Raw genomic sequence first — 12,319 nt, 5'->3', positions numbered from 1 at the left:
GGACACATTAAGGAAAGACATGATTCCAGGATTCCCATTAGAAAGGCTGCCCTGAGGCACCTGCTGGGGCAGCCAAATTGCAGCTGTTGATGCTGCCCCCAAGCTGCTTGGATGAAGCAGAAGATTCCGGAGATCTCCTCTCTTCTGCCCCTTGTCCAGGAGAGAAGGTGGGGGGAGAAAGGTGAGAGAAGATAGGAAGAAGGAGAGGGGAAGGAGGGAGAGAGGAGGGGAGAGGGAGGGAGAGAGGAGGGGGGAGGGAGGGATAGGGAGAGGGAGGGAGGAGGGGCATGTTCCATCCACCAAGGCAGCTACACTGCAGAGAGAATGGAGGGTGTGTTGCCTCTCAGGACAGCAAGTTCAAGCTGTTTATAATTGTTAGCATAAACAGTGACCAGCTGAGGACAGGGCTGTCATTGGAGTTGACGTTTTATTTTCATAGTTGATATTGGGGACCTGGACCTAAAGCAGCGTGCCTTGCCCTTTTGCCAGATGGGCCTATGCTTCTCTATACTTGAGTCTATTTGACTAAATACCCGATATTGACTAGGAATTATGACGTGTAGGATACCCCTTACCACAGTAACATCAAACTCATATTCTAAATGCAATTTATTCAGGGACTGGCTTCTAACTCTGGGTGGGAATGTTAAGCTCAGTCCAGTTCAATTCAGTAAGCATTTATCAAGAAACTCCTAGACCAAGAGCTCTGTTAGACACTGGGTATGGGGGGTGATGGGGATACGAAGATGTGGAATTAGAACTCGAGAAGCTCAAATGCTTCCATTTAATTCCCTAATGCAATTACTAAGCTTCAACCTGATGGCTGTAATGTCTAAATTCACTTTTTCTTTATTCCAGTTCTACATAACAAAGCATAAATAATCACAGAGGAATGATTCTGTGTTGGACTATTCAGTGGACAGAGAAGAGCATTCTGACCAGTGTGAGACACTGTCTTCCTTCTCAGGGAGCCCGTGAGGTGGCTGCACAGAGCACACGCGTGAAGATTCAGGAACACGAGCATCAGGTGATGGGAGGGGCACGGAGGCAGCACCAGAAAGATGCCTGCCGAGAGGCCGCTGCAGCCAGGCCGGCCGGGAAGGTCACGGGAGTGGGCGCAGGCATCTCCCTCCAGCCGCACTTGGTTTTCATGAGGACGCGTGCACGGAAGGGGATGACACCGAAATGCTGTGGCGCTGAGGGGAGGAAGGGAGGGACACAGGGCCGACGGCTGGCCCCCACCCCTTCCGTCCCTGCCCCTATGAACGCTGCCAAAATCAGCCCCAACGGGGAGAAATGAGGTGGGTGAAAGAGGTGGACAGACTTGGCTTCCATGGAATTCACAGATTCCAGTCATTAAAAATCCCTTCTGAGTTTTCACCTGGAAAACTTTGCCAATGTACTTAGGGACAAGAGGCGGAAGATGAAGCCAACACAATTGGGCTCAAACTGCCACCCTTCTCCTTCTCTCTTCATCCACCACCCTCCCTGGGCCCCTGAGTGTGAGAACCAGGAGCTGCACAGCCCAAGGGTGCAGCCCCCGACCAGAGGAGGGAGCCGCACGGCGGGGCCCCCAGCACGTGGATGGCAGGATCTGTGCTATGTCAGTCCCAGGGCCCCAAGCAGAGAAGGCCTGGGGCTCCCAGCTGAAGTTTTGCTGTCTACTCTCTCACCAAAGTCGAGAAGGACTGAGTGGGACCAACGCTGCACCTGGCGGCTCCTCAGTGGCTGCCGATGTGGTCCTCACGCTGCAGGTGAGACCCTCTAGGGAAGCCCAGACAGTGGCGAGAATCACAGCCAGGAGTGCTCCAGTTGCCCCAAAACTCCAGCATAGCCTGAGGAAGGCAGCGCCCGCTCAGATCCCCGTGCAGGCTTGTATGGCACACTGGTGAGGCACACAGCACCAGAACATGGCACTTTAAGTGGCTTTGTGGGGTGTAGGAACACAAAGTGTGGTCTGGAGTGGCTCAGAAGTCACTCCCACCAGCCTGTGGGACCCGGACGGCCCCTTTGGACGTGGCTGGAGTCTCTCCAGGGCGGGCTCCAAAGTCCCAAGGATGAGGTGAGCGTCGGTCTTGCTCTGAGGAAGGCCCCTGACAAGTATCCTGAACATGCAGGTACACAGCTGGCTGACTCATCTGAAGGGACCTGCTGAGCTACGAGCTAGGGACAGCTAGAGAAAACTGCGTGAACCTTTGTGACTACTCACAGGTAGGTAGCTACTGCCTGAGACACAAAGGTAAAGAATTAACCTGAAACTGCATATTATAAAACTTATTTTTAAATGATGGCGCTTAATTGAAAAGACTCCCAAAGAATACTGCATTAGAAAGTGACAGAGTGAAACCGTGAGGCTGACCACAGGAGTCCCTGGAAATTTCACCAAATGTTGTGTCAAAACTGGGAAACAGAAGAACTGCACCTGATGAAACATTCCATTAATCACTCGAGTCCTCCCCACATACGAAGCTATGTAAAAAGTGTTCCCAGAAGGTAAAGTGAGCAGGAGGGCTGTGAACACACAAAGAGAGAGCCACTTCGTCCACGGACCACAACAAAAGAAACGCTAATGAGTGCCGACGACACGCTGGAGTCCAGGGCTCTGGGCGCAGCTGGGACGGGGACACTCAGGGTCCCACTGTCCAGATGGGAAACCAGGGTGGAAACACCAGGGAGCCTGTCCCAGGGTGCAGAGCTAGTGAACAGTGGTTCATACTGCGACAATCCCAGCTGCCAGGCTCTGGGGCTCCTCGGGACAGAATCCTGTTGACTTCACTCTGGGGTGCGAGAGGCGGCAGCATCCCCCAAAGGCACCTGGAGAAGTGGTGTTACCCTCCATCCCCTGTCCCCGGCGTTACCCTCCGTCCCCCTGTCCCTGGTGTTACCCTACTTCCTCTGTCCCCAGTGTTGCTCACCATCCTCCTCACCTCCAGGCCCCTCTCCCTGTCCTCCCTCGTTTTCCTGTTCAGCCAGAGCACATCACATGTCTCTTCCCTTTTCAAGAGACTCAGCTGCACCCAGAGGCATTCCAGCCTATTCAGGATGGGGCACACACCCTGGGGAAATGCCAGCACAGGGCCGGAAGGGCCTGAGACCCTCTCACTGTCGCCCAGGAAGGATGGAACAGCCCACGGTCATGCTCATTGTCAGGCAGGATGAAAACTTCTGGGTCCGAAATGTTCTTTTCACTGGAACTGTTCGGACCATTCGTGAACGAATCAGTTAAATACCAGCAAGTGCCACTCCCACTTATTCTCTGGCTAGTTTTCCACCCACCAGCAACCACACTCCTAGGAATTATCCCTAACGCAGAATCAGCGCCTTGTGCCTTTAGGAAAACCTCTTTCTCTCCAGCTTTGTCCTCCTTCCACAAAAGGTGCCTCTGACTGCCTCACTCGCTGTACCAGGATTTCACTCGGCTATGGAGGAAAATCTGCGTGGGGCTCAGAGGTGGGTGGTCCCTGCATGGGCAGCAGGTCTGTGACATCCTCCGAGGAGCCTGGCCCAGGCCTGCCTCACACGCCAGGACTCTGCCTTCTGGCCCTCGGGCCCCCGAAGCTGCTTTCCCTCCAGGTGTCATGCCCCGGGCAAGAAGGCCGGACAAGGGCCCAGGGCTGCTGTGGGTCAGGAAAGCCTCCTGACACCTCCCACTCCAGGACCCCCCATCAGCATCCCAGCATCTGGACCTGTGTCACCAGCCGCTCCGCCGTACAAGAGAATTGGATTTTCAGCTGGGTGTGCTGCTTCCCTAAACAAAGTAGGGTGTTGTTACTCAGGAAAAAGGAGAAAATTGGCATCTTCTTGGCAACCCCGCGACATCCAGCCACCGGTTCTCACCATCCCAGAGATGTCCATCCAGGGCAGATAGTGTCTTCAACCGAGCGCCACTGACCCAGAAGTACAGTAATTAGTACACTTTCACCAGAATCACCCACTCCTTCACCTTTACACTCAAGAAAAACATGTTTGCCAGGCAAATTAGATGTCCAGGAGGTGTAAGGAAACCCCAAGCCTGCTTTAAGCCTCAGACTTTTGAGACCGTTGAGGGCTGTGCGCACAAGAGCAAGGCTGCACCCGAAAGCTCTGCTTCTGCCGGACGTCATGGACAGACCACACGGCTCAGCCACATGGACCCTTCCAGGACTTCACGAGAGGGACTTCCGTGGTACATGCAATGATGTGCACTTCGTTCAGCCTCGAGCAGACCACGCCCTCGTTACAGGGTCGGTGGTCCACCTCCTGCCATCAGCCCCCCACCTCACCGAGGGTCTGTGTCTGCATCTGAAAGAACTTTGCTGTTTTACCTGGGTACCAAAATGCAGCATCGCGATGTTTAAAGGTCTTTAAATATCAACACTCCGGGTGCAGTCCTTGTCACTTTAATGCGGTCACTCGATGCAGGCCTCACTCACAACTCTGAGGTAGCTCATACCTTCCCTACCTAACCAAGGAAGAAACGAAGGCATGGAAGGTGCAGCTCCTAAGGAGCAGATTAGGATTCAAACCAGTGAACTTCGTCACATGCTGACCTACCTCTCAGGCTGAGATAACGTTGAAAATTAACCAGGTAGAACAGCGTTCCATAAATCGGCTGGAAATGGTCCTTGTGCATGGGCCTATGGTTACTCCCTGAAGAACAAGACCATTAGCCCAAAAATCCACCTGTGTCACACTCAAATGTTTACATATACAACTATTTTTAAAATAACCCAATCAAGCATGTTCACAGCCATTTAGAGCCATATAGATTGTCTGCTTCGCTGACAATCAACCCAAGACCTCTGTCGGCAAAGGCCACGGTGCCGGGTCCAGAGAAGGCGGGACAGAGACACAAGCAGACACAAGCAGGAACCTTTCCATCCCTGGGAGCCTCGCTCTGATCGGTCCGTGAGGACACGGTACAGACCGTGGGGCACAGGCAGACCGTAGGCCAGGAGAAGGGGCTGCATTGCCGGGAGGCAGTGCTTTGAGCTCTAATGGATGGAACACTGCTAACCAGTGAAGGTGGAGAGAGGGCACACGTCTGAGAACATGTAGAGGCAGCAAAGCACAGCCAGCCTCGGGGAACCAGAAGCCACAGGGACATCAGGTTGGGTGCTGCTGTCTGCCGGCCACTGGCTGGGGGACTGTACTGGGCCTGGAGGGACATCCCTGACACTCCCCACCAGATGCCAGGGGCACCCCCAGCCCCAGGTGAGAACCACGGATCCCATGGTGAATGAGGCCAACCTGTGGGAAGTGGGGCTGGGACAGCTCTGTACAGCTTAATAGGAAAGTTGGGTTCTATTTTGTGGGGTTTTGGTCACGCCGATGGCTAGTCATGGCTGTCCGTCAGGAAGTGATTTGAGGATAGACTAGAGAAGGGGCTGCCAAGACCAGCGGAGCATTCGCTGTCTGGGTCCAAGGAAAAGGAAATAAAGGCTGGCGATGTGACAGTGGGGGGGAGCACAGAGCAAAGGAACTGGTGGAGACACAGGGCTGGCCCCGCACAGGGCTTTGAGCAGCTACCCGGGGGTCGTCCTATTAATTCTCCTCATGGCCCCAAGAGGCGGCTGTGAGGATCCATCTCCTGAGGACAGAACTGCTCCAGAGCCACACAGCGAGGATCCACAGAACCAAGATCCGGGCCAGCTCCAAAGCGGGTGAACTTGACCCCTCAGCCATGGTCCTAAGACAGGGATCGGAGGCCCCTGGACACACAGACACAGGAACTGCAGGAAGGGGAAACGGATGCCCCGGACCAGTGGCGGGACCCAGGGTTTCAGCCCTCCAGGGCCACTGGGACCAGCCACTGCACAGGTGGACACATGATGCTTTAACTCGCGCTGGGGGAAGGAGCCCTCACTCTCAGGGTGGAGACCGCAGCTCGATCGGGCCGGCCTCCCTGCTGGGCACAGCCTGAGCCACACAGGATGCTGAGGTGCCCCAACGTTGGGGTGCTCAGAGCCACTCAGCTGAGATCGTGGTGCTTTCTGTAACCACCCTCGTTTCTTCACGGTATAGATCTGGACTCCATCCTTTGCAATGTGTGAGGTTCTAGGAAGAGGCTGGCCAGCTGGGGAAGTGTCCTGGGCTCTGTCCCAGTGATGACGAACTTGGCTCCCCACAAGGGCGGCCTGTTCACCATAGTGACCCCCGGGGACCACGCCTGCACCCACCTTGCTGAAGATAATTCACTTCTCATCCGTGAAAGAATAAAGCTAGACTAACTCAATTTCACACTCACTTCCAACTTTAACAACTTGTGTTAGGAAATCAAAGACAAGGACTCTGACCACGTCACAAACCCAGGAAGCAAAACCCGAGACTAACGGAATGATGCCACCTTCGCAGTTCCGAGCTTTACTAGTTGTTTTTCTTTTCTGGTCTGTTTTTCTCTTTTGGTTTAAATAATTAAAGACCCTTGTTGACAAGAAAAAAAATTCTCTATGAAACTTAAAAAAGTGGTTCTAATTAAACATTTAAACATTCTTCCATATGCTTTATAAACAGTTGAAATTACAGCTCTACTTAGTGTTAAGTACTTTAACCAAATGAAAGGTTAATTATACAGACTGGCAATTATAAAAAATAAGGCTACATATTCGTGGCATCATGAATAATTAATAAGAACCGTTTGATTTCATTCAGACCAGGGATTCTGTGCTAATAGGCTCTTAGCTGTCTTGAAATAATGGTGAAATTTTAAAATTACTTTTGTACTTAAACACGTCCCCAAAGTGAAGCACAGCGGTTAATATCCATCATGGTGCCCAGCAGAGCGACCCGCCCTACTATGGCCGACACCCTGATTCCCGAGGGCTGCATCCCGGGGCTGTACTCGTGCAGAGAACGTTCATGAAACAGACCAGGTGGCAGGAGGGGGTCTTGTCCTCAAGGAACCTCATGAGTCTTGCTAGGGGGACAAACAGCGAGAGAATGAAACCGGCAGCCACGGAATCTGGACAGCGATGCCCAGGCCCCGCCATGCATAACCCCTGGCTGGCACCTCCCTGAGACCCGTCTGGCACAGGCAGCGGCAGGGTCCGGCCCTTGGAGCGCAGGGATGGCAGAGCAGGGCCATCAAAGCGGGTGGCATGCCGACAGCGGCTTCTCCGCAAGAGCTCCTGGCTCTCAGGGAGCTGAGGGCTCCTCAATGGGAAATTCTGGCTGAGCTCCAGGGGAAAGCGGGTGGGAGGCCTGTCTCCTCTGCCCCCATCTCCTCTGCCCCAACCCTGGAAGAGGGTCAGATATCAATGCTAACTCTTGTGCTGACTCAATTAAATCAAACAATTCAGAAAACAAACTTGCTTTAAGTATTAATTTCCTAAAAAGAACTAACATGAATTCAAATAATTCACATAATTAAAATGATTTTAATTGTTAATTTAATTAAAACATCTCCGTTTTCACAGCATCATGTACCTTGGTACTTTCTCCTTATTGCATTTCCCATCTTCCAGGGCAGGTTTCCTTCCACCCAGGGCAGCAGCGACTCTGGTGTCTCGGGTATTCCCAGGCTTCCGTCAGCCCCTGGGGGGCTTACAGTTCTGCAGCGGTCTCCATCCTCATTAATCTGCATAAGAACATCCGTCCGCAGGGATGTCCTGTGGCCCCGTGGCCACATCTGACGTGCAGCTAAACGCTGGGCGTGTCGCCTGGTGACAGCAGATGACACAACTGTGGGCAAGGTAGCACCTCTGGGCGCCGACACTCTCGATGAGTTTTTTACAAGACCATTCTTTAATGGGTGAACCCTGACAGGAAACACTAAAGATTGTTTTTAACTATTTTTATATCGAGACAAATCTTTGTCAAATGTTCACTCAATGCTAAATGTCACTTCTCCAGCCAACCCCTTTAAGAATACCTAAAACTTAAGACTGGAATGACGCTTTCAAACACATACTCTACTCATGCATTCCCGGGAGCAGAGAGCAGCTTAATGTTTTCACGCTACACAGGCATGAAGTTTGGCGAAGGCATTTTAATATTTTTACCTGAATATTTTAATAAAATCAAAAGATCATTTTCACTCTAATACTCTACTTAGAATCTAATTTTCCATTAAATAAACAGGCAATGTTCAGTAACCCACATGCTGATAAACTTTTGAAAACTTTAGAAAGTATTAAGTATAATCAAAGATTACTTTTAATTTTCGAGCTGGTAAGAGCCTGTGTCAGGGAACAGAGTTGACATTGAAGAGATAAAAGCACGATGATTTTCTTAAAGAAAAGCGAAATTCGTAAAAGAGACCAGGTGATTATATAAAGAAACACAGAATCCGTTTTCAGAAATGGCAAACATTGACCACAGAACACCAGTGTTGCCCGTGATGAGAGAAACAGTTAAAAGGAAGAATTCACGGTGGCCCAGCATAGATCAGGTGTGGGAGGACAGAGACGTGATGAAATGATCCTCCTTCTAACTTCCCAGAAAGGCACAAATGGCCAGCACTGTAACTGAAGACCACGCAGGCACCAGTGTGAACTCAGACTCCATGGCCAGCACCGTAACTGGAGACCACATGGGCAATGGTGTGAACTCAGACCCCACGGCCCGCACCATAACTGGAGACCACACGGACACCAGTGTGAACTTAGACCCGACGGCACGTGCCTGGGCTGCTCCAGCCACCACCAGAACCTGTTCTGCAGCTGAACTGGAAGCTGATTCTGGAAGGAACTGAGGAGCATGAGGACGAGATCCTTCTACCTCAACAGGGATCAATTTTTTAATGATTTCTTTCTTTTAGAAAACTGTTAATAAAATACTTTGTTCTAAAATGACCAGGATTTCAGCAGCCTCTACATTCCTTCATGTCAATCAAAGCTTAGGCACGTGGGTTACTTCACTGTTCGTGACACCTTTTTGAAATAAAACCCGGGGCCGCCTGTGTACCCAAGAGCCTGGGCACTGAACATTCAGACAAAACGTCCAGGGCGAGAATGTTCACGTCCCAGCGGTGCGGTAGAGTGGATGGGGGGAGTTCGAGCCACAGGTGGCCACGCCTCCCCTGCCTCCGGCCAGTGCCCACTGCTCACGCACTCCTTCCTCGGCCCATCCTGAGCCACGGGGCCCTCGCGTAACCAAGGCCGCTGCGGTACCTCCAAGAACAAACTGGTTACAGGTGGACTGCTCTCTACTCAACGTACAAAGATTGTTTTTGAAACTGCTCGTCTCTGGAACTTATCCCAGTAACAGGCTAGATTAAGAAAACTGACTAAAAACAGTAGGAAGAAAAACTCACTCTACCCGTTGAGGCAAGAGAAATGCACACAGCCTCTGAAATAACTACAGAGGAGTTTTCCTGGGTTAGGTACGAGGTGGGGTGACCCTACCCCATAGCGGGGCGATGGCACATGGTGGGAACCAAGGAACATCTCCGAGTAAATGTAGGAAAATGCACTCAACTCCCAAACAGAGAGAGAAACTGCTTTTTTCCTTAAAAGCTTCTCTCTTTTATTCTCAGAAAGACTCTCTTTGGTGTCTTGACTGCTGAAGGGACAAGCCTGTCATCCCCAGAAAGCAGCCCTGGACAGTCTCCAGATCCTATGGCCCTCAGGCCCACCTTGCCTACTGATGATCCCACATTACGAAACCTAATCATCAGAAAAAGCCTCCCAGTCCGCAGCTCACCAGTGACATTTTATTCAGGGAAATGCTAATAAAAACCTGGGGCTCTGTGTAAACGCTGTCCCCTAGGTACTGAGGCTCCACACAGATGGCACACAGGGAGACAGGCCTCACCCCTTCCTGGTGCCCCATGTCTCTCCTCACATTTTATTAGCTGAGTTTTGTGGCGGTTTGTTACTTTTAACCTGACTGTCCAAGGCAGCTGCACTAAACTAATTGTCCAGGGCAGATCCACTCATAATGACCATCAGCTCAGAGTTGGAAGTAGCACTGGAGAATGAGGTGGTATCAGGGCACTATGCTTCCCTGCCCTCTTTTCCAGGGATGCCAAGTAAGTTTCTGCCATGGCTGATGATGTCAGCACTTCACTAACATTAGTTCAACGGCAGGCCACCAATTAATACTTAACGAACAATGCCCTTAAGAGCAAAACCCCATCTCTGCCAAAAATACAAAAAATTAGCTGGACGTGGTGGTGAGCGCCTATAATCTCAGCTACTGGGGGACTGAGGCAGGAGAATTGCTTGAACCCAGGAGGCAGAGTTTGCAGTGAGCCGAGATTGCACCATTGCACTCCAGCCTGGGCAACAAGAGTGAGACTCCATCTCAAAAAAAAAAAAAAAAGAAAAGAAAAGAAAAGAAAAGAAAGAAAGAAAGAAAGAAAGAAAGAAAGAAAGAAAGAAAGAAAGAAAGAAAGAAACGATTCTCATGACCCTGTCAACATCTTCAGTTTTTCCCAAGGATAGTGTAAAATTATCACACACAACGTAAACCCAATTAGATCAACGTTCTCTCCTCACCAATCCATACCTAAATCCATATTTCAAAATGGTCCCCAATTTTTCACAATTTAAGAAGACTGAGAGGAATAACCATGAACAAGCAAGGTTTACACAGACGTTAGTCTTCCCAACTCTCGCTCAGGAGCTCACCCCAAACTCCTCCTGTGGAATCAGCCCGGATAACAGTTCCTGGTGGCCGCACAAGAACAGAGGGTCCCACGAACCCACGACAGACCCCACCATTCAGCCCCAGGCAGAGGAGGGAGGTGGACGGTCACGAAAGACAGAAAAGCAGGGAACTGTGACTCTTCTGAGTTAATGCAGGTGATTGGGCCAAAAAACAAGGCACATCCACCTGTGAATGGGGTGAGCTCCCAGCTGGCTGTGCAGAGGCTGTAGATATGAAGGAACTCACTTCCCTGCACACTGAAGTGCATGAGCATCTCCACATCGACCGCACCTGGGCTCTGCTCGCCCCTCACAAACTAAGATGACAGTGGCTGCTTCTGGACAGAATGTCAAGGACAGATGGACAGACATCCTGGACAGACACTGTACAGAGACCAGGGGCTGGGAAGGGGGAAGCGGCACAGCCTTGGGGCCAGCAGGGGCGAGGCCAGGAAGCCTCGGTGAAGGCCTGCATCTCCTCATCCAACAGAAGCAGGAGGGGCCACCCAGTGAGGGCTGCAGCTGCGGTGAAGTGGCCAGTGGGACATAGCAGGAGGCCGTGGCCAGCCTTACCCCCAGCCCAGGAGGAGGGGCCCAGCTGCGGGCACTGCCCCGGGAGCCAGAATCCTGAGCCCCCAGGGAAGGTGGGAAATTGCCCCTGGGCACTGGGTGCTCAGGCTGGAGGTGGTGAGACCTCGAGGCCCTGCAGTCGGGGAGGTGAGGGCAGAGATGGCCAAACTGCAGCTCAGTGAAGGGCTTTGTCAGGAAAGGCCCTCAGAGGCTGCCTCACCAGCCAGGGGGAGGTTACTTCCAGCCCAGAGGCTCAACAGGGCCCTCGGTGGTGATGCTTAACCTTGTCCTCTGACAGAGGACCATCGAGACAGAGTCACTCAAACCTCTGCCAAGCTCTGCACCCAAATGAAGCTGTTACCACAGACGCTGAGGCAGGTAGTGCTCATCTCAACTCTGTACAAGTGGTTTATTTAGCCAGTTCTCCAAATTCTTAATGACAAACCACACTAAACGTGTGTTTTCAGTATCACCTATGCTCATAGCTATGTATAAAATAACTATCACAAGGAAAACTAGGTGGTGAACCCAGGAGGAGGAAATCCCCACGACGAGTCGAGAGAACACCAACGGACCGTTGGCTCTTCCCGGCTGAACCCAAGAGCACTTGGCTGGGCTCACTTCCGTTCTAATTTCCAGATTTATTTTTACTTTCCCACATTTTCATTATGAAAATGTTCAAACATATTTAAAAAGTGGAAGAACAGTACAACGAGTGGTCAAGTTTTCTCCACGTGGAGCTCCAACAACTGCTAACATTTCGTTAGATTTGCTTTCTCACTCTCTCTGTAGATCAGACAGAGAGACAGATTTGTTTCTTCTCTGGAGCCACTTGAAGGTGAGAGGCTCCTGCTGCCTCACCGAGTCCTCAGGCACACGTTCCCTAGGAATAAAGGCCCCTCTGCAGCCGCAGTACCATCATCGGCAGACAAGAATGATTTCAGAGCATCGTTGTCCAGGTTATGTTCAGGTAGCACAATCGTTCCGAAAACGTCTTTTCTATCCGGGCCACACACTGTGCTGAGTGACTCTCCTTCCCCGTCTTAGTCAGGGACAGCCTCGCACCCCTTTTATCTGTGATCTTCACTTTTCGAGAAGATCATTGCATTGTCCTGCAGAATATCCCCTACCCCAGAGGCATCTGTTTCTAGGGCCATCATTAAATTCCCTACTATGCACCT

This window comes from Macaca nemestrina, unplaced genomic scaffold (genome assembly GCF_043159975.1).
Source record: "Macaca nemestrina isolate mMacNem1 unplaced genomic scaffold, mMacNem.hap1 Scaffold_90, whole genome shotgun sequence".
In the NCBI taxonomy this organism is placed as follows: domain Eukaryota; kingdom Metazoa; phylum Chordata; class Mammalia; order Primates; family Cercopithecidae; genus Macaca; species Macaca nemestrina.
This window is presented reverse-complemented; position numbering follows the sequence as displayed.